At 48.2% G+C, this 18,037-nt stretch overlaps 1 long non-coding RNA gene across 1 annotated transcript; it reads right to left on the bottom strand.

The window, feature by feature from the left end:
* Nucleotides 1-8,824: 8,824 nt before the first annotated feature.
* LOC119314419 lies at nt 8,825-9,859 on the bottom strand. Its single transcript, XR_005152312.1, has 3 exons — nt 9,614-9,859; nt 9,431-9,518; nt 8,825-9,343 (listed from the first exon to the last, which is right to left on the bottom strand). It is a non-coding gene; the product is annotated as an uncharacterized LOC119314419 (long non-coding RNA).
* Nucleotides 9,860-18,037: the final 8,178 nt, after the last annotated feature.

Here is an 18,037-nt window from a genome sequence, read left to right as displayed (position 1 = left end):
GCGGTACCGCCATGAACTTGGCCAAGGCAGGTCGGGATCTCCAGGTCAACCACATCAAACCAGACGGGCTCTCAGCGGAAATGATCTTTGTCTCCAAAAAGGACATATATCTTGATCTTGCCGATTGGTGAGTGAGAAAGGGCAGGAACTATGCCATGGAAGACAGTCCGGCTGGGCATGAGGTGCTTGGTTTTGATCTTCAACTTCTCCAAGGTATCGCGGTACAGGATGTTGATGTTGCTGCCACCGTCTATCAGGATTCAAGAGAAACGAGCAGCTCACCTGTCCGCCGTGAAGGTGGCCTCCAGTACCAAGGCGTAGGAACCCGAGGAAGGCATTACCTCCGGGTGGTCCGCCTGGCTCCAACTGATCGGCTTTTCTGACCAATGCATGAACTCCGGTGCCTCAATGGCCACGGCATTCACCTCTCGAGACTGTTTGCACCGACTGCGCCTATCGTCAGCCACACTGGTGAAGATGACATATGCTCCGTGCTCTTCAGGGAATTCATCTTGAACGGTGCCGACTGCTGGACGAGCCGCTGGCTGCTGAGGAGGCGGGGGAGGCTGGCCAGCAGGCGGTGGTGGTAGCAGTCCCTCGCCCTTGGAGATTCGTGTGAGCCAATGACACTTGTGGGTGGTGTGGTTGGATGGCTTCACGCTGTTGTGGAATTTGCAGGGAGCATCGAGGGTTTACTCGTAGGAGAAAGCGGGCAGCCAATTCGTCTTTCCGCCACTGTGATGCTTGGGCTGGGGTTGCCCCTCCGGCTGCTGATCTTCGACTGCAGCCACCTGCCGGCTGGCGGAAGCCCGCTGTGGCGCCTTGTGCATGTTGTCGTTCTATTGCTGGCGCTGACTGGTATCACCAGCCGGAGTCCGAAGAGCCTGGGGAGCCACCCAGCCGGATGCATCAACCTGGATCTCCGTCTTCATGGAGGAGTCGGTCGTGGCATACTTGTCTGCTATGATCAGCAGCTCGGTGAGGGTCGCCGGTTCGTCGCAGAGGAGCTTGTGCTTGAGCAGGGTGCCTTCTCTGCACCCGACTGTAAAGTGCTCAATAGCCTGTACCTCATCACACCTTCACATGAGTTGCGCAGCTTGGCCCAACGGATAAGGTAGTCGCGAGTCGACTCGTTGGGGCCTTGAACGCACAAGGAGAGTTGGTGAGGCTTGGGAGGCCGCTTGTACGTGCTGGTGAAGTTGCGGACGAAGGCTTCAGTGAAATCCACCCAGCTGTTGATGCTGCGGGGCTTCAGGCTGTTCAGCCATGTCCGGGCGGTGCCCTGGAGCATGAGCGGAACATACTTCACGGCAACACGCTTGTTGCCGTTTGCAATGCTGGCGGCTGTGCAGTAGTCGACCAGCCAGTCCTCCGGCTTCACGAAGAAGGTGTATTTGGGTGTATCTCTAGGGAGGATGAACCCCTTGGGGAAGGGCTCATCACGAATGCGGGGGCCGAAGCAAGGCGGACCCAACGCGTCTTCTTCTTCTAGCGCCAGGGATCGGTTGAGGCGGTTGATCTGTGAAGGGCATCGTTTTCTCCGACTCCTTCTCGGTGTCCAAGGCGGTCGTCGAGCGTCGTGTGGTCAACAGGCAGCGGGGAGGCGCACCTCTTTCTGCGCGGGGGAGGCTGATAGCCGTCTGGTCGCTCCATCGTTCGTGGGAGGCCGTCTTGCTCGCGCTCGATGGTGATGTGCGTCCAGCTGCGGCTGGCAGCCGGCTCCTTGTCTCGTCATCCTCGGGCGCTGCCAGTCGGCGTCCGAGATGTCACGCCATGCTCGCGGCGGGGAGGCGTGTTCTCGTTCCGCCGGTTTGGGGCTTCGGCATGGCAGCCGGCTTCTTGCTGCTCAGCAGCCACGTCGATGAGCTGTTGAACACGCTCTGTCATGTGGCGACGTTCATCGCCCTCGAGGTTGTCCAGCTCATCTATTGCCGCCTGGGCAGCTCGTATGTTCTCCATGGGAGTGGCGTAGACGGGGTGATCTGCCCCGAACATGCTGGCAACGGCCGCGCCGCGTTGCCGAACCGGGCCGATGCGGCTGGGGCCGCCAGGAGCCGGCATGCCACCAACAGCCCGGTCCATCTCGCACTGGTAAGCCTCTGAAAGGCGCCTCATGTCGGCCAGCTTCCTGGCGCTCTCCATGAGCTGGGCACGGCGGGCCTCCAGCGTCTCGGCGTCGGCATCTTCTGTGATAGGAGCAGACAGGTCTCGAAGCACAGCCTCGAGTGGATCTCGGGTACCGTCACCGGAAGCTCGTGCGTGACTGACGACAAGCACCTCCGGGACGGTGCTGCCGCAGCTGTCAGTGCGAGGGAGAGGATCGTCGACGATCACCACGTTGGTGGCGAACGCGTCGAGGGATGTCGTGTCGGAGTCTACAAGCATCGGGTCGGTGTAGCCAACGGACTCCATGTCGGTGGCCGGCTCGACGGCGACATGGAGCTGGTCTAGGAGACTGACGAGGCGGCTCTCGGGACCGTCGGTGCCTGCGTCAGATGCAGGCTCGCCGGAGAGGCTGATCTCGCCGACAAGATCGGCAAGGCAGCTCGCAACGCAAGCGACCTCCGTGCCATGCAGCGCGTCAGTGCAAACGCCATCCGGCGTGCCTGGCTGGCTGCGCTCGCCTGGAAGAAAAAGGGTTCCCGTCCAGAACAGATCTTCGGATGACGGTGCACCTCGCCCCATGATGGGCGCCAAATGTTGGGGGTTGGGTGCGACATATGCCAAAGGATGGCTTATCATGGTGGGAGCGAGTAGAACATCGACGGTGCCCAGAAGCGGGATGACGTGTAGACACGAACGTCGGCGTACTTTACCCAGGTTCGGGGCTCTCCTAGGAGATAACGCCCCTAGTCCTACTCTGCGGGGTGTCCGCATGATCACTAAGCCACTAGTGAGTACAATGGTGCTCCTCGAGCTGTATGCTAAGGGTAGGAGAAAGCAGGGCTCGCTCTCCCCTCACACTATGTGTGAGTCTAGGTCTAACAGGTTTGGAACCATTTGCATGGGTGCCCTGGGGGGTTTACATAGGCCTACCCCCCGGGGGTACAACGGTAATCTGGCCGGGTGTCGGGCCCGGCATCAGTGTCTTGGTCCGCCGGCTTCTCCGTCGGCCGCTGGGGCCTGCCGCCTGGTGGGCCCCGCCGATTGGTCTGGTACGGGGCCGACAGGCCGCTCCCACCGCCCGCGGGTCTTGCCGGCTGCTTCTTACTGTAGCCGTGATGCTAATGACGCATGCTTCGTCGAGAGGGTGTGGCTACAACCCCACCGTCTGGCGGGAGATCACTGTAGCCGCACCGTGTCTCATCTGGTTAATGGTGCACGCACTCCGAGGGAGGAGTGGGCCGCCTCCTCAGATGCCGGTCCCCTTGGGTCCGACTAGTCAGGCTCTGCCGTCTTCCGGGCTCTCGCTGCCTTGTAGGGCCCGCCGCCTGCAGGCCGTACCAATAGGCCGTCGTGGGAGCAGGGCTCCGCCTGACAGGGGTGAAGTCTAGGTCGGAGCGGCAACAGGGCCACGTTGTGCGGAGATCTCCGCCTGTACGGGGCACTGTGGCCCCGCCGTGCCATGGATATGGGGGTGATGGGCTACACTGTAGCCACATCGGGTCTTGTCTTCTTTATGAGGGTGCAGACTTTGAGAGTGTCGTGGGCTGCCTGCTAGGAGCTGGCCTCTCTAGAGGCCGCCTGCTAGGAGTCGGCCTGTGTTGAGGTCGTCTTCTGGTGCTTGGCCGTCTTCGAGCAGCCGACCGTATGAGCTAGCCGACCACTGGAAGGCGACGCTTCATTCCTGACGCCGGAGGGACGCAGCCGGCCCAATGTCTTGAAATGCTCAGGGTCCCGGGTCGGGCTACCCGTGGCCCATTACTCCGACAGATATAAAATGACTAAAATGGTTGTAAAACATCCAAGAATGATAATATAACAGCATGGAACAATCAAAATTATAGATACGTTGAAGATGTATCAGCCATCGAAGGGCACAAAGAGAAGCTGGCGACGTACAACCTTGACTTGGAAAACATCGCTGACCTACAAATCAGAATTCCTATAGACGATTGTGATAAAGAAACACCATCTCTATTCGATGTAGCAAATTATGTGCTAGGAACAAATCTTGAGAAGGGTGACGAGACGCTGGGATTAAGGTCGTCTGGATGGGAGAATTATCCCTTGACCTATGAGCGGATAAAATATGCTTCCCTCGATGCCTATGTGAGTTTTGAGATAGGTGCAAGGTCAAAAGAGCTTGTTGTGAAGTCGTCTCCCACAGAAAATGAGAAGAAGAAGAAGAAGAAGAAGAAGAAGAAGAAGAAGAAGAAGAAGAAGAAGAAGAAGAAGGAGAAGAAGGAGAAGAAGAAGAAGAAGAAGAAGAAGAAGGGCATTAAATATTTCAATTATGAGATAAAATAGATGGATGTCAAAATGTTTCCTATGAGATGGAAATAGAACCAATGTTGTATATTTGATACGATCCAAGGTAATTTTGTCAATACAGAGGACGCTAGTAAGTATGCAAACTTCAAGAGATCCTATAATGATCTGAAGCAAGCATAGTGGAGTTGGAATCTTCGTATTGATGAAATGGTGAAATAAATTGATTTCATCAAGTAAAACGAAGATGCTTATTTACAAGAAAGTAAGTGGGAGCATGATCATATTTTTAAACACTATATGTACATGACATATTTTTGATTGGAAGTTATGTAAATTTCTTGACACAGATTAAGACTTTATTGAAAATAGTTCTTAGTAAAATAATTAGGCAATAAATAATCTTGGTATTAGACATAATGACCTTTGGAGATAATAGTGTCTAATCAGACTTAGCCAAAATACATATTGACAAAATACTAAAGCAATTTAGTATAAAAATGTCAAGAAGAGTTCCTTGTCATGACACCTGGAAGGAGTCGGTATCCTGAAATACTGATGTGCGAAATATGATTTGAACCACACTTGTATTTCATGGTATGTAAACAACCAGATAGTTCTATTACTCCAAGTTAGTTGTAAGAAAATTTACTAGTATGGTCAAATTGTTGATCATAGGACAAGAATGAAAAATGTTGTTAAGGATTAACGACATGTTTCTCACACACGGAGAAACGAAGAGATTATTGTAAGGATTTACATCAATGAAGGCTCGTTGTAATTAGTACATCTATAAAATCTTCATCTATGATCCAAGTGATTTTTCGATTTCAAATTAGAAGTGATTTATGGTGGCACAGTAAGTTGGAATTGGTCCAAAAATTTACTGTGGTGAATTCTATAACGGAAGGCTAAGTGTATTATTGCTTTAGAAGCAAAAATGAAGGGTGGTGAATCGAAAGTTCATTCATGAGCTTGGTATGGTTTCTAGATGATTGTATCATTGGAACACTATTCTTAATAGTGGTTCCATAACTCAGTCTAAGGAATCAAAGGTTCTACCAGTGATTCAGTATATATAAAAAGTCAGTTTCACACAAATTATGTATTCTTGTGAAAGCATTATAGATGCGTAGAAATGCAAATGATACACGCGGACCTGAAGTTTTCATATTCCATAGGACGAAGTCTATACCACAAGCGAAGCATGAACTGGCACCGGATTGCCATTGGTGTAAAAGTTAAAAGTGTTAACTAGATTATTGACTCTAGTGCAAATGGGAGACTGTTGGAAATATGCCCTAGAGGCAATAATATTGTATTATTATATTTCCATTATTCATAATTAAGAGTTTATATTCCATATAACTGTTATGATCTTGGAATATGTGATTCAGTGGAAAACTCATATGCACGTGTGGAATGATAAACGGTAAACAATAAGTTCCCGGTCTCGTCTCTAAGACCGGCTCAAGTGTTGTTGGTGATCACGCTTTCCGGATCTTAGGATATTGTTAAGTGTAATGATAGTCCTAAAACAACATTGAGGGTATGACGTTAGAAGAACGATCATACTGAATCGACCCAATACTTGTCTATTATACTATGTGATTACATCATCTAAAATCATCTGTTATAACATGAAGTATTATCATATGTTTTAGTTCCTCAGACCATGAGAGTGTATCTGCCACTTCCTACTGGACGATGGGCTTTGGGGTTGCTCAAACATCATCTGTAACAAGGTGATCATAATGACAACTTTCAGGCTCACCTAAAAGTTTGACAAGTGACCGGATAGCTCAAGAGTGGGATTTTCTCCTCCGACGATGAAGAGATATTCTTAGGGCCCTCTCAGTGTGATGGCATCCATCATTGTCTGGCCAGACACTGGTGACTACGTCATGGGGATGTCGGAACACGTCAACGAGAAAGAAGAACAAAACCGGTAACGGGAGTAACAGTATAGTGAGCATGGTGATGACTCTAGAGGATACCGATGCACACTGGGTTTTGTAAAGTATCGCGAAGCAAAGGGAACATCACATGATAACCAAAGGTTCACTCGAATATCATTCATGTAATCATAGGGAACGATATCGATGTCCGCGGTTCCGCTATCGGTCATTGAATGAAGGGGTTTTCGTTCATGTCTATGGTTACCGAACCTACAGGGTCACAAGCTTAAGGTAATCACAATCTGTTGAGTGTTAGTAGGACGGGAGCGATGAGAATATATTTGTGGAATTGTTTCATTAATATCCAGAATAGTTCCGAGAGATTCCGGAAGCGTTTCGGGGTCACCAGAAGGGTTTCGGTGAATATCGGGTAATAGGTGGTATTACCGATTAATATATATACATGGGAAATGTTTCCGGGGATGCTAAATTATATATATAATGCTCTGAACAAATATATATTTAATTTAATATCAATGGGTCTAAAAAGGCCAAGAGGTGGAAGGAAACTTGGGCCAAAAAGGCCCAGGTGGGAAAGTGCCTCCCTTCCCTAAAGAAGGGGGCCGAATAGGAGTAGGGGGGAGTCTACTCCTCCTCCCCTTAGTTGGATGCCCCAAGGAGGGTTTCCCTCCTTGATGGCAGCCCTCCCTCTCCCCTCTAACCTATATATAGTGGAGGTTTAGTGCCCAATTGATAACACAAGTTGTGGAGCCTCCTCTAGTTGATCTAGTGCACGTTCTAGTTGGTCCTAGTTGGCTAATTAGAGTGAGCCCTAGCCATCTCTAATCCACATAATTAGAAGCCCCGTGTGGTTCTAATCTCCTCCCTCTAATTCTCCGGCGACGATTAGCTCTGGATGACGAAGCGTTGCCGTATCGTGAAGACCGTACGCTTGCAACTAAGTAGAGATGTCGTGCTTTCGATCTTCTTCCATTCGAGGGATCATTCGTGGGCGGTTCGCGGGATCTGCATCGACGTTTGAGGGACTTCAAGTACAATCTACACCGACTCGTCTACTTCAGGTGCACTCCCGTAGTCGGTAACGATCGTTGATCACAACCCTTATGCATCTTCCTATTGTTCCTGGGTGATCGTAGAGCGAATTTTTTTTCTTTTCTACTACGTTTCCCAACATGGGAATGGCATCGGTACTATGGGAAGATACATGGCTAGGGGAGACGCCTTTACCCTTACAATATCCCACGCTCTATAATATTGTACAACAGAAGGAGACTTATGTCGCTACGGTATTACGGCCGGTTCCACTAAACATTCAGTTCATGAGGGCTTTAGTGGGGGAACGTTGGCACTCTTGGTTACATCTGATGCGTAGGTTGATGGACGTTCAACTCTCGGACCAACCAGATGCCATCCACTAGAAATTATCTAGGAACAGTACTTTCACAGTGAAATCTATATACTTGGACTTAATTAACTCTGAGCCAATAACGAGACCCCTCCACATTTGGAAGGTTAGAGATCCTCTAAGAATCAAAATCTTCATGTGGTTTGTCCACAAGGAAGTGATTTAAACCAAGGACAACTTGGTTAAAAGAAGATGGGTGGGTAGTTCACAATGAAACTGTTCTTCCGCTCACTATAAGGACGCATATATACGAAACGTGCAACAAATTTTCAAGTTTACAAGGACAAATCCCAAACAAACCAACAGGGCGCGGCGTGCCACCCACGCACACTACCCGCTAGTCAGACATAAAGGGAGAAGGGAGAAAAGCAAAGCTATGGTGTCATAGAACCAACAAATCCAGTTATACATCCATGATTCTCGAACGCCTAAGCAAAGAAATGATGGCCAAACAAGCAGCCAATCAAGCAGTCAAAAAATGAACGACACATGAGTCTTCACCTTATCACGTATGAAATCTCAACTTAAAGTAATGACGGGGCGCGGCAATGCCGCCACGCGGGCATAGCTAGTTATACCTATAATCTATTCGGCTAAGGCGCTCAAACTTGATTAAATGCGATTTTGACATGCGTTACTCAGCTACAAGTGAACCAGTGCCTAACCCCTGGGTGCTCGTGAATATTCTTCAGAACACGTGTCAGTGCATCTCAAGCAGCTTTGTTTTGAAGTCATAAAGAATCTGCAGAACAGAGTATGCTGGAGAAAACAGTAACAAGAACAAATTTGCTAACACAATAAGAACTTCCCCAAGTTGCAGTACTAAATTGAAAGATTATTACAAAAACTATTCTTGGTGATTCCCCAAGTTACGAGATAATTGAAAAGGTGCAATTAGCTATCTAAAGTTCCCGCAAACCTTACAGCGTAGAAGTGTACTGGTGACGCCTAGAGCTTCAATAATAACGGATCATCTCTACCGTCATTCATAAGTAAAAAGGGGCCAATTAACATTAATGCATGTTCTCTTTCTCGATGAAAAGCTCCCTAAAAAATATCCACCACACTAGTAACATGCACACTTTGCATATTTAAAACAAGAGAAATTAGTGTGATACACCATCCATCATATAAATAATACTATATATTAAAAGATACTGAGAATTGAAGTGCTTTCAGGCTTAATAATATACATCAACAATGGGCAAACCACTAAGCTAATAGTCTTGAAAAATACTCAAACAAACTTACGAGCTACAATAACAAGATACAGAGAAACTAGTACTAGTATTTGTTAGGGCAGTCGGGGAAAAAATGACCAGTTTCATTGCATTGCGTGCATCTGTCGGAGCTTGTCCACCCGGAATATTCGGCTCCACGATGAGGGCAGTCTCTTGGACGATGTGGCACTTGACACCGCGGGCACATAGGCGGGCGAGCATGAGCTTCTTGGACTGGGCAGGGGGGCTTGCCAGGTACCCCGTGTTGAAAACCACCACATCTGGGACATCTTTCTCCAACGCGGTAAACAGGATCCGTGTAACAGCAAGTGCCTCGGGTGTGAAGAGTTCCCCCACAGTAGTGACAGTGTAGTGTGGGGCAATCTTTCTGTTTATGGTTCGGATCGCGGCACTCGCACAAGCCATGCCTAGATTAGTTTATGTGAAACGAGAGAGACAAACATCAAAAACGTAAACCAAACACGGGGCTAGTGGGGAAGCAGTAAATTACTTACCGTCTTGTTCTTGCCTACAGGGCGAAAGGTGGGCGACAGCGACGGTCGCTATAGAGAGCTGATATTATAGATCGGAGTGCGCAGTATCCTAAATCAGCAAAATCCGAAAACACTAACATCATACACCATTTAATCGCAAAAAGGAAAATGCTTGCAGCAATCCCTATGGTCATGAAAGCTCACCTTGCTAGCAAGGTGCAGCTTGGGCAGAAGGGAAACTCGGGGGAGAGAGGCTGCGACGGGAGGCGGAGAGGCGCGTGGTCGGACCAGCCCCCGCCGGCGTCGAGGCTGGCCGTTGGCAGCTGGTAGGCGAAACCTTATCCGGTCGCTAGCGCTCTCTCACTCAGTCGGGTGTTGGGTAAAACGAGCGCGTCCCTTTTTGTGCTGCGTTGTGTTGCGCTCCGATCTAGGGTTAGCTAACTGGGCTAGGCTGCGCTGGGCTGGCGGAACGAGATGGAACCAGCGCCATCCATCTCACTCAGACACCATCCATCCATTGCCGCGTCTCCAAGGAGAACTGTCGGAACTCCTATTGGACGACCGCCTGAGTCCAATAATCGAGCTTTCGCTCAAGGGGCAAGCAAACGGGCTGCCACATTTCAAGGCATAGACCATATGTGAAAAATTGACGACAAATAAAAGCGCGAGGGTAAGTCCAACTCCTGACCTCACGGTTGATTATAAAGTTGCTAGCCATTCGAGCTGGCGAATGTGAGAAGTTAGAACACAACGATAAAGTTGAAGTACTATGTATAGTGCAGATCCGTTTTTCTTTCAAATGTTTCAACATTTCTTGGAAAAGGTATGTAAGCAAATTTTCTGTAAAAATGTGAATAATTTTTAAAATCATGAACACATTTTAAATTCCGAACAATTTTTTTGAACTATGAACAATTTTTAAAAATTGAATTTAAAAATACACTCTAAAAAGTTCATAGTATATGCTGAACACTATTCAAATACACACTAAACATTTTTTTTAAATGGTGAATGTTTTTCTCAAATTCACGCTGAACAAATTTTCTACATAACGAACATTTTTTTAATACACTGTGAACACTTTTTAATGTACGGTGAACATTTTCTTCAATATTGTGAACTTTTTTTAAACGAAAAAAAATCAAAAAACCTAAGCAATTTTTGATATTTTGAACAAAAATTGGAATTTTGCACATATTTTACAAGATAAAAAATTTCGAAATTCCGAATATTCTTTGAAATTTACGAAAAAAGTGAAAATAAAATAATGAAATAACCAAGGAAAAATAAAAGGGAAACAAAAGTGAAAAATAAAAATATGAAGAAAACCGAAAAAACCTGAAAAGAAAACAAAATGGAAAAAACTGCAATAGTGGACCGGCCCATGTCACGTCGCTCGCTCGCTTTGCTTCACCGAAATAGCGTCTGTTTGCCGGGACCTCCTATCTGGTGACACCCAACTCCTATTTGACGCCTCATGCGAACGTTAATGTGCAATTCGCAAACCACCCGTTTACATTCTTCCATCTTTTTGTTAAAACAGCAAAATAAAAAAGAGAATGTATGAGTTGCATGAATCGAACTAGCGACCTCACCGCGCTTACCAACGAGGACACATAAACTATGATGACTACTTTCTTCCTTTTTCATTTATTATTCTGTCTCGCGTGACGTGATTTACATTGTTTGGTTTTTTCTTTATTATTTTTCTATTTCATTTCTTTTTTCCTTTTCTTATTTTTTTACTTTCTTTCCTTTTTTTTCCAAATGCATGAACCTTTTTCAAACTCGATGAACTTTTTGTCGAAGTGGACAGACTTTTAGAAAATGATCTTTTTCAAATCCATGAATCATTTAAAAAAAAGTTTGTCTAAAATCCATGAACTTTCTTTCAATATCAATTAACAGTTTTTCAAATTTCACTTATATTTTTTACAAGTTTGTGAACTTTTTGCAAATGTTTATGAATTTTTTTGGTAAATTCATGAACTTCTTTTATTTTTGTGATTCTTTTCAAATTAGAAAACTTTTCCAAGACATGAACTTTTTCAAAATTGAAGAACATTTTCAATTTTGTGATACTTCTCAAAATTGATAAGGTTTTTTTTCAAAATCGTAAACTTAAAATTCGTGAACTTTTTTCCCAAATTTTTATTTTTCCCCAAAATTCATGAACATTTTCAAATTGATAAACTTTTTTCATTTCTGTGATTTTTTTCCATTTTCTATGAACCTTTCTCCAAATTCGTGGTCGTTTTCAATATTTTTAATTGTTCATTTTTTAATTTATCTTTTTCAAAATAATTTATATTAAGTATATAATACGATGTAGTCCTCTTAGCAAGACCGACGCCGTGTCCATATCGATCCTTCCCGTCCTAGCGCATGTGTTCATATTGCACTTTGTCCACCTGATGCCCATACTGCATGTGCCGCTGCTGCTACCCACACGCGCGCGTGTCCGCGGCTATTCTTCTGCCTCTGGGCGTGTCATGCGCGAGCTATTGTTTCCCGCTGCTGTTTCCCTAGAGCATCTCCAACAGGCGCCGGTCGCGCCGCGCGCAAAAAATATATATACCGCGCGCGCATCGGCTGATTTGGCGCGGCGCGCTGCGCCCGCTCCAGCAGCCGCGCTAAAATACAGCGCGCGCGCCGCTCCAGCAGCGCGTAAAAAATGCAGTGCGCGCTCATTCTAGGCTAAAATGTAGGCATTGAAAAATAGATAGATTCCATAGATTTTAAAACGATACAAAGGTATTTTACATCCGAAACATAAATTGCATAATAATTAAAAACAACAAACGATAAAAAACGAGATAGATTACATAAAAAAAACTACTCTAAGTCGCTATCATCACTATCATCACCATTATCCTCCTCGGCGGTGTCGTATGAGGTATCCAGCCAGATGTCCAACCACCGATCATCATTTGGCGTGAAGAACGACTGGCCACCTGCTGCAACGAGATCGGACTGCGCGTTCGCCAACGCCTTGCGCCGACGCCTGTCCAACCGCGCCTCGCGGCGCCTTCGCGTGTTCTCCTCGCGACGCCTTGCCCAGTAGGCCTGATCGTAGGCGACGTCCTCCGGGTGGTGGTTGCGCCACTCCGCCATGACCCGCTCGTCCTCCTGGGCGACGAGGAGGCGGCGCTGCCGCTCGGCGTGCTCCGCACGGTCTTGTACCGTGTTCAGACGCGGCGGCGGGGCACGGTCGAGCGCTTGCTGGAGCGTGTAGACATCCTGAAAGTTCATCTGGCCGCGCGGCCGGCCTAGGCGCCACGCTGCCGCGTCGTACGCGCGGCCGGCCTCGCGCGCCGTCCCGTACGTGCCGAGGCCGAGCCGGAGATCGCCGGAGCGTATCTCCACGTAGTAGCCGCCGTTGGGGCGCAGGCGGACGCCGCGGTAGCCGGACTCTCCTCGGCGGCGCGGCGGCATTGCGGCGCGGCGGTGGCGGGGCGCTGGGGCGGCGGAGACGCGTCGGTGGTGGGGCGCTGGAGCGGCGCGTGGCACAGAGAGAGATGAAGAGGAGAAGAGGAGGCGTGGAGAGGCGCGTGGCGCGCGCCGCACTTTATAGCCGCGCCGAAAGCGGTGCGCAAAATATGGCGCGCGAGCTGGCGCCTTTTTGCGTGCGCGCGCAAGCGGTTCCCCCGCGCGCGCGTGGTTTTCCCGCCGCCGCTGGAGCGCGGCAAAACGCCCCCCGCGCGCTAAAGGCTGTGTTTACCGCGCGCGCGCCCGGTTTCGCGCGGCCGTTGGAGATGCTCTGAGGCAGCACTACTATTTATTCTCCTTGCTACGTGTTGTTTTTTAACAATTGTACTACTTTCTCCTTCCATCTATATAGGGCCTAATGCGCTTTTTAAGATCGTCTTTGACTATCTATAAGATTAATAACACATGAGATGCATAATGTGAAAATTATATCATTGAAAGCTCCTTTCATGTACAAATTTGTTTCTCGAATACGCATGAGTGTGTGTATCATTCATTAAAGAAGAAAGAAGGAAGACTCCCGAATCCACGGTTACAATGTGAAATTACATGCTAGGATTCTCCGACACCACCGGGCGATCTAGTCACTACTCACGATCCGGCCCACCATCCTCTAGTTCAAAACCTACTGTGTTGCCTTTCAAGAGACCAGCCCTAACCCACAGAGCACCCTCCTCTCTAATCCTAAGTAATGTCGCAGTGAGAGACGGGACAACACCATTAAACACAATGTCGTTTCGATGCTTCCAAATAATCCACATCCCAAGTAGGCATTTGGCGCGAGTGGACTTCCGATGGGCTGAGCAACGATCCTGACGAAGGCACCAATCGCCAAGGCCTTCCCATCTTGGGGCTCGAAGTCAGGCCTGCCCGTGATGTTCCCCATCCAATGCCAAACCTGTTTAGCAAAGATACGGCCAACCAGGAGGTGCTCGATGGTTTCCTCATGTTGGTTGCAAAGTGGGCAAGAGTCCTGGTGAGGTAGTCCAGGGCGAGCCAACCGGTCCCATGTCCAGCATCTGTTCTTGAGGGCAAGCCAAGCGAAAAAGCGGCATTGCAAGGGTGCCTTGGACTTCTAGGTGAACGCCGCTGACGGGAAGACCGCACGCCCCATGAATCCTGCGGCATAAGATGATCTAGACGAGAACTACCCATCCTTCTCCCATGACCATGTCACCACGTCCTCAACGCCGTTCGTAAGCTGTCTTCCCGAGATCAGGGGCCATATCCGCAAGAACTCGTGCAGTGCTTAGGGCGAAAGGTTGGGGCCAATGTCACCAACCCAGCTATCATTGAGTAGAGCATCGACGACTAACTTCGATCTTCTTATCCGATCCGGAATCAAACTATGGATTGTGGGTGCAATCTCCTTAATTCTCCATCCGTTGATCCATCTAGCATCCCAAAATAGGGTAGATTTGACATTGCCAACTATAGTGTATGCCGCCGCGTGAACCAACTCCAGCGCTTCCGCCGGGACAGGGATATTAAACTCAGCCCATGGCCGGGATCTGTCCGCCCGTTGCAGCCAAGCCCATCTGGCTCGCAGGGCCTTGTTAAGCCATTGCAAATTCGGAATCCCCAAACCACCCGCCCATTTGGGCGTGCATACTGCATCCCAAGCGACGGCGCAGTTGCCCTCTCTCGCATGTTTTTTACCGCACCACAGGAAACCTCGGCAAATCTTGTTAAGGGCCACAAGAGTCTTTGCAGGAAGATCAAGAGATAACATGGAATGGACTCGGACCGACAGAGCACTGACTGAATTAGAAGTAGTCGCCCGCTTTTCAGCATTGTCGCCGCCTTCCAGAGAGGCAAGCGGTCACCCACTCGATCCACCAGCAGCTGGAGCTGCACCGCAGTTTGCTTTTGAAGTGTCAACAGCAGACCCAAATATTTGCACAGAAAAGGAGCAGTAGGGCATTCTAACATAGTGGACAGTAGCTCGATCTCGTCCTGGGAACATCTAATGGGGAGCACCGTACTCTTGGCCATATTGACACACAAACCGGAAGCTTGGCCAAACAGGTGCAAGATCGCCCTGCAGGTGGCCGCCTCAAGTTCAGTTGGCTTGATGAAAACCACGACATGATCCGCAAACATGGAGGCACGCTGTTCCATGCCAGAACGAGCAAAAGGTGCTAGAAGGCCATGCTCTGTAGCATACTGGAAGAGTGCACAGAGGGGTTCCATGCAGAGAATGAATAGCATCGGCGACAGTGGGTCCCCTTGTCTGAAACCTTGACACACCAAAATCACGTACGAATTTGACAGTATGCTTTGTGTAACTTGCATGTCATATATTATTGCTCTAGCACTTGGTCAAATTTAGTCTCGAAAAACGCATTAGGCCATATATAGATGGAAGGAGGGAGTAGTTGGGCGTGATGTTAGTAGCTAAGTAGCTACTCTAGTTATGTTCTACAGTGTACGCACAACCAAATTCTAATTAGCTAGTTATGTTCTGAGATGATATGTAGTATTGTTCTTAATATCCCCTTGCTCGTAAGATCTTTTGGGGGTATGAAAATCTGCAATTTGGGGATGTTCTAGTGTTTTGCTCTTGTTATTTTAGTACTGGCATTTGTGTAACTTGCCGGTCTAGAGGGATTCAAGTGCCCTGATGTTGTTGTTTATGTGCTTTCTGTGACACCCCAAAAATTTGGCCTTGTTTTATTAAATTAAAATTTTGCCAGGAATTAAAACTTTGGATTTCTGAGCTCCATTTTGATTTTTACTCATTTCCTTCCCTGTTATGATGAGTTTTTCCCAAAGAGAAAACTTTTCAAATATGTTATTGGACTTGTTTAACCTCTCAAGAAAAACTTTCCTTTTATCAGTGTAACTAATTAACTAACTTAATTGCTTGATCTTTACTTTCTTGAAAATAGTTTTTCAAGGTTAAATGGCCATATTTGAACTACAACCATTTGATAGATTCACTTAAAATTTCCACAAAAATTTGGAGATGTCAGGTTATGTTTTTAAATCACTTTTATGCAAAAATATATTTCCTTCATGGAATATTTTGAGCCCTGCACTCAATTTTTCTTCTCTGGTCCACAGTGCATTTTGCACTACAACCTATTTAAATATTTCTTTAAAACTTCTACCAAAATTAAGGGAGGTCAGTAGGAACATATTATTCCACTTTGTGCAAAAATCCAGGGTTGTTCTTTGAAAATTTTGAGTGAATCAACCTCATTTCCATTCTGGACCAACTTGATGATTTGTACAGCAACCACCATTTTAGTTGCTCCTATACCCTTGATTATTTCTCCTACTTGTAGTCCTCCATGTTAAACCCATTAACCCAAGAGCATGCACCCATTAGATCAATTTTGGTTCATGAAATAATGCCATTTATTTCCTGTCCAGAATTGAAATTCTGCTAGACTTGCACTAACAAGTTTGTGCATTTCACCAAATAACCACACCACCCTCTCTTTCATCCACAGAGACCCCCATCTGGAGTTTGTGGCCACTCCAAGACATGCCTAGGTGCCATTGGCATTTTGTCAAACACCTGGAGAGCATGACCAGTTTTGACATGAGTTTTGGCATTGCACTGTGAACTTGCACCTTTGATCAAAATAGCATGTCCACTAGACTCCCCGTTGATCCTAACCTCGATCTGGTAAACCCCACCCTCACCTGCGACCTGTAGCATGCCGCGGCATTGTGTCGAACATCTGGTGTGCGTGCACTGGACGCGCCCAGAGCGCGCATATTGCATACCGCGCACACGAGCCGACACGCTGGCCCCACGGCTTGGGCCCGCTCTGCAGCACCTCGCCACACGCTCCCCTCCTCGCAGCAACGCGCCAAGCAGCTCCCGTCGTGCCCGGCAGGCCAAGCGCTAGCCGCCGCCGCCGCCCGACAGCCCTGCGCCGTTCAGCGCCGCCCAAGCCTCGCCCGCTCGCCACCTGGCCCTGGAGCAGTGCGAGCTCATCCGCAAGCGTGTCTGCTAGCCCTCGTCGCCGCCACGTCGCCCTAGCTACAGAACGTCGGTTCGCCGGCCGCCCTTATCCACCGCCGCGGAACCGACCTCGGCGAGCTATAAATGGACACCCCGAGCCCCTCTGAGCACGCAGGCGACCTTATGCTACCCCCATGGCGCTCCCCTGCCTCGCATTCGACCCAGGGAGGCCTCCTTCCTCGTCTCCGGCAACTCCTGCCGCCGCCACCGCCCCGGCCAATCCGGCACCTCCAGTACCTCCCCCTCTCCGTTCTCTTCGCCAGGAACTTCCTCATTCCCCTGTGTACCCAACCCCCTACTTAATTTTGATCGGGAGCCATCGCCGCCACCAAATCACTTTGTCACCGGAGCTTCCCTCCGCCGCGGAGCTCGCCGCCGGTGATTTCTTCCACCACTGTCAACCCAACGACCACCGGGAGAACCGCCCCAGCCGTGCGGATCCATCCCTACCGTCGGGGGCCCGCGAGGAGCAGCCAAACGCCGGCGACGATCGCCGGAGCCCCGCTCCGCTCGGGCAGAGGAGGGAGACGACGCGCGGCGACTGGTCAAACCTGACCAGTGGGCCCCTGGACCCACTGTCAGCGACCCCGCGCCGTCCACGCTGGAGTAAGTGGAGGCGTCATACCCGTAATATGTCTTCTCTGCGCGAAAGCGTAATCTCTTCAAAACGTTTTCTTTTTTGTTTTAATTTAAAAACAGATTTTTGACCAGAACTTTGACTGTCTATAACTTTTTAAATATAACTCCAAATGAGTTGATTCTTTTTCCTACCTTCCTCAAATTTGGTCTAGTTTATTTTAAGATTTATTTAAAAAAATTTCAAACAACTTTTTTGTTCTGTTTTTGAAATGTGTGTTAATTCAAATATATTTTCAAATAGGATTTTGGGAAGAGAGAAGAAACTTTCAAAAGTTTGGAGAGCACCCTGCCTTTCCACACATTGAAGGCAAGCATTCTGAATCCCGGCATAATATTTTGGTGTGATCGTTGATGCATTTATAACACCACCGCGTTTCGAAGGCTTGTTATTTCATGTGATATGATCATATGCATGGGTGCATGTTATTGATTTCCATGCTGTTGGAAATGAACACACTTGTGATGATAACCATCCTCATGTGCCTTGCATGCATACCGGTAAGAACCGGGAAAACCTCTGC

Source organism: Triticum dicoccoides, chromosome 6A (assembly GCF_002162155.2).
Source record: "Triticum dicoccoides isolate Atlit2015 ecotype Zavitan chromosome 6A, WEW_v2.0, whole genome shotgun sequence".
NCBI lineage: Eukaryota > Viridiplantae > Streptophyta > Magnoliopsida > Poales > Poaceae > Triticum > Triticum dicoccoides.
The sequence above is the reverse complement of the archived record's forward strand: the minus strand, read 5'-3'. Positions and strand labels throughout refer to the sequence as shown.